The sequence below is a fragment of the Tupaia chinensis genome, unplaced genomic scaffold (assembly GCF_000334495.1).
Source record: "Tupaia chinensis unplaced genomic scaffold, TupChi_1.0 Scaffold144269_1, whole genome shotgun sequence".
In the NCBI taxonomy this organism is placed as follows: Eukaryota; Metazoa; Chordata; class Mammalia; order Scandentia; family Tupaiidae; genus Tupaia; species Tupaia belangeri.
Window position 1 is genome coordinate 193641 of NW_006204127.1, and position 5472 is coordinate 199112.

Genomic DNA, 5472 nt, shown 5'->3' on the forward strand with positions numbered 1-5472 from the left:
TCTCTCTCTCTCTCTCTCTCTCTCTCTCTCTCTCTCTTTGTCTTTCTCATGGAAAAGAGGGAAAATAAACTTAGAAAAGGAAAAAAAACAAAAACACTTCATCTTGCAACAATAAGTCAACCTAGGTGTGCATTCAAGGGGAATCAATTTACCCTATCCCTACACAACTGAAGTTAGAGCTCCGTAAATGCCAGGCCCACCAGTCCACTGTCCTAGAAGGAGGGAGGACAGACCTGAGCCCTATATTCCAGTTCAGCCTCACAAAACCTTGCCAACTTTAATCCAGCCTCTATCTGTGGGACAGAATATCTACTTTCTCATGGCAGAAAGAAGAATGGCACTAGACTTTGAACAATTCTGACGGAACCTAGCCATTTCTGTAACTCTGGGAAGATGTAAAGAACATAGAATGAAGGACAATTATCATTGCTGGGGTGGGAGGATGGGGATGGGGGGAAGGTGGAATGCTATTCCTTATAGACTATAAAACATGTATACTTTAAAGGTAAATTATTTCTTCCTCACTTTTTCTTATCATTTGTTGAAGTCATACTTCGAGGGATGAGTCCTACTCTTGTAATCATATTGATCAAACATCGCCATCCTCAAACAGGGCTGAATCATCACCCTGAACAATAGTTCTCAAACTCGTACATACTTGAAAAAAATCAGATTAAGAAAAGAAACATGTTGTGCAAGTCCAAGAACTACTGGAAAATCCAACGGCAGGTAAGATCTTTGTTTGAAAGCGATCCAGAGTGGACAGGCTGTGTTTGGAGTTGCACGGAATAAATAAAAGCACATGTGAACTAATTTGACTATTTCAAACATACTGTATTACCATCCAGGGCAACCAATTCACATGGCACCGAGACAAACACCAATTGTATGAAATTTCCTCCATGGGTCAATCATTATTAAATGATCAGAGCTTTTATGTGTGTGTGTGTGTGTGTGTGTGTGTGTGTGTATAATATTTTTTAAGGTAAAGTATTTTCTTGGCTCTCAGATCCCCCTTTATCTTGCTAATTCTCATCTTTCCCTTCCATTTAGGAAAACCAAAAGCACAGGACTTCAGAGAAGACTGCTCCATTTTTAGCTTTAAAAAAAGTTTTTTTTTTCTTTCTTTGTTTTAATCTTTCTTTGTTTTCCTTTCCTTTTCCTTTTACCTTTGTCACTTTGCTGCTCAGTTCATGCACTGAGTGTCTAGATAGGTCTAAGTGAACAGTAGTCAAACATCTGAATACTATCAGAGTCAGAATATTCCTCAATTCCCACTGAATCTGCCACACAAAGGGAGAAAAATGGAACTGCAGAGAGAATGCAGATCGCTTCCCCCTGTTTGCCTCTGAAAACTCAGATTGAACTTCAAGAAATTGGGAAGAAATGTATAACCCATCATATGACCAGAAATTACCACAGAGGCACAAGAAATATTACAAGCCAAAAAAATACCTCTCTCAAGGAAACAAACAAACAAACAAACAAACAAAAACTCTTCATCCATAAACAGTACAATGGAACTCATGGACATGTCTGATAAAGAATTTAGAATATTCATAGTGACACAGATAATAGAGATCAAGAGAAGAGAGACAATGAACTCCAGAAGAAGTAGGAGAAAAGAGCTGATGAGTTCCAGGAGGTGAGGAAGTTCTTGCATGATCTGAAAGAGGAAATACACATCATAAAACAGAATCAAATGGAACTGTTAGAGATGAAGACTGTAATACATAAAGTCAAAACCTACCTTGAAAGTATTAAAAGCAAATTAGATCATATAGAAAATTGAATCTCAGGTGTAGAAGACAGAACATCTGCCCTAGAAAAATTCTCTACTAAGTCTGAGAAAATAGCCCCGAAAATGAGAATAATATATGAGAAATATTAGATACCATTAAACAACTAAACATCTGGATAATTGGTATCCCAGAAGGTTAAGAGACTAATAAGGGCATTAATCATCTATTCCATGAAACCCTGGAAAAAAACTTTTCAAACCTAGCAAGGCATCCAAAGATTCAGACCCAAGAAATACAAAGGACCCCACCTAGAATCAACCCAAGAAGATCTTCTCCAAGACACATTATAGACAGACTGACCAAAACCATAGACAGAGACAAGATACTAAATGATAAGAGAGAAACATCAAGCTGCCTACAAAGGATATCCATCAGGCTAAGAGCAGACCTCTTATCATAAACAATGTGAGCAAGGAAAGAATGGGACAATATATTCAAAGTGTAGAGTGAAAAACAATTTCAACCAAGAATGCTGTACCCAGCAACATTATCCTTCATATGAGAAGAAAGACAAGAACACTCTCGGATAAATAAAACCTAAAAGAATTTACCAATACTAGACCAGCTCTCCAAGAAGTGCTAAAGGGGGGGGGGGGACGACGACGAAAGATAGGTTTCATTAGCATCACCTAGTAAACTCTCAAAACATATAGATTTCTAAGGTCTCACCTGTGAAGCTTTTTATTTGGAATACTGGCACTCACTGTAGTCTTTTTAAAGCCAAGCTCTGACATCATGTCAATCCAAATACTGAATGTGTCTCTAAACTATGAGGAAATTTTTTTATATAACAAAAATTATTCTCACAGCTAACACAAATAATTCTTAAATATCTAATAGCTAGTTCATACTCAAGTCATATGCCATTAACTTGTTGAGACATTTTATTTAAGTATTTTAAAATTTTGCTATAAGGTCCATGTGCTCAACAGAGAAAGAGAGAGAGGGAGAGAGAAAAAGTGAGAAAGTATCCCTCAGGAGTGTGACCATGCCACAATTTTTTCTCCTCCATCCTCATCTCAGGATTTTGGGCACATATATACACATGCCTGGAGTGTTTTTCAAACCACCAGATCTGGAACTCAAACTGCACAGTCAATTATGTAGGATCAAGTTACTCTAGCCATTGCACTGGCTGCACCCTCAAACCGCCCCCCCCCTTTTTTTTAAAGCTCCACAAGTTATTCTAATGAGAATCCAGGATTAAGAATCACTATATATCCAGCTGCCTTAACTACCATGCCACTGGCTGGTCCATTTTTTTAAGTTAAGTTATCAAATCATTAAAATTGTAAACTGGAAAAATGGGAACTGTTGGGGCTGGCAGGTGGCATGGAGGTTAAGGGCAGTGGACTCCCACATGGCCAACTGTGATTCAAGTCCCAGAACTGGCAACTTGCTTTCTCAATTTCTCTCTCTCTCTCTCTCCCTCACTCTCAATCTCTCCCACTCTGGTTAAATTAAAATTAATTAATTAATTAAACAATCAATTATTATTTTTTCTTTTTTTGGAGAGGTTTTTGCTATAGGATGCATGCGCTCACCAGAAAGACAGACAGAAAGCGAGAAATCACCTCCCAGGGAGGATGACCATGCCACAATCCCTTCTCCTCCATTCTCCTCTCGGGATCTTGGGCACACACGCACACGCAACCAGAGTGAGTTTAAGCCATTGGGTCCAGGACTCGAACCACGGTCGACTACACGGGAGTCCAGCGACATAGCCATTATACTAACTGCTGTTCCCATAATCAATTTTTTTAATGGGAACCACTGGTATGAAAACCTTCCTACACCTGAAATGCCACCCTCTGCCTCATTTCCTAATTCTCCTCTAAAGAAGTAACAAATGTGACAAGTTTCTTTTCCAGAAACTGACATGTATATATAATCACATTTGTGCAAATATGTTTAACTACATACACTTAAGCACAATGATAACCCAATCAATTACCTGCAGAAATTTAAATTTTCATTTATTTGATGCAGTCTGGCATGTTCTATTACAGGTATTTTTTCATAGGCTATTAGGAAAATGCCAACTTAATCATCTTTGTTGTATTTGAGAAAGGACTAAGGCATGATAACAAAATAACTTACAAATCAGTAAAAAATAATCATTAAACAGTATGTCAAGACACAGGAAATCCATTGCAGGTATCATAATTTGTCATTCGTAATGATTTACTACCTAAAACATTGTCTGCACACTTTATTGCACAGCAGCATCACCTGGAACTTTTGAGAAAACCTAACACTCAGGCCTCACCTCAGACCCAGGGCATCAGCATCTGCACTTGAACATGGTCATCAAGTGAGTGTATGAGCATTGGAGTTCATGAACCGTTGGTCCACAGGGCAGTGTGCACCTCCTTTGCATGCTATGGGGGACCCTAGAAGATCCAAGCCCTCACTACCTTTCCAGCTATCTCTGGTCTTTTCCCTTTTCAACCCAATCACAGTGCATTGTCGTAACACCCCAAAGCACTGTGCTCACTCAACCTTCCTTCCCTTGCACAGGTGGCTGTCAGCCTAGAATTAATTCCCTTGGTGTGCCCTTTTGAACTCTTTCTTACCCTTCAACTCTCGATTTAAAAGCTAAAGCAGTATATTTTTACCTCCCCATGCCTCTGCCTATATTTAGGGAGATCAAGACACTGACCCACCATAATGTCTCCTTTCACCTTGTGGCTCCCTAGCTCTGACTACATGTCTCTCTTACCACATTCTGCCAGAATTCCTCTGCTGACTATTTTCTCAAGCAGACTGCATGCTCTTGGTGACAGCATCTTTGACTTACTCATTTTCTAATTTTTTATAGACCATAAATTAGTTTATTTTTTTTAAAAATGTTTTATTTAACTTTATTTATGTATTTATTTATTTATTTACTTACTTATTTAGATTTGACCAGAGAGGGACAGAGCACAAGAGAGAAAGTGAGATAGCAAAGCTGTCAGGTGCAGGACTTGAACCGTGGTCGGCCATGTGGAGTACAACATCCTTAACCACCATGCCCCCTGCTGGCCCCAGATTAGTTTATTTTTAACACCTATCATGCCATGAATTTATAGGGAATAGGTTCCAGAAGCTCAGGCTCCTTTTCATTGGTTCTCACACAGTGGCTTCTCTGGGTGGAGCAGGCTGGTGTATCAGTTGAACCCAGGTACCTTTCTCTTTGGCTTCTTTCTTTCTCTGGTCATTTTCCTTCACACATGTTAAGAAGCTATCTCTGCTCTTACAATGCTTAATATGCTCAGTATGCACATTCATTCTCTCTTGGCAAGAATCTTGCCCTTAACGTGTTTGTTTACAATGATGCCAACAGCATGCTGGGTAATAGTGTAGACTCTTCCAGTTTTGCCATGGTAACATCTGTGGGGCATTCCTTTTTGAACAGTACCCATTCCCTTGATATCTGCAATATCACCTTTCTTGTAAATTCACAAGTATGTTGCCCGAGGAATCACTCCACGCTTTCTAAAAGACCTAGAGAACATAAATCAGGTGTCTCTCCTCATTCCCTTTGTGTTTGTCATTTTGGTTAATTACTGACTGGAAGATTGGCAGTTCTGGCCAGAAGACTCATTTTTGAATTTTGAGGTAAACGAAGCACCTTGTAGATGAGAAATTTACACTTGAGTAAATCAGAGAATCTTGCTGACCATTT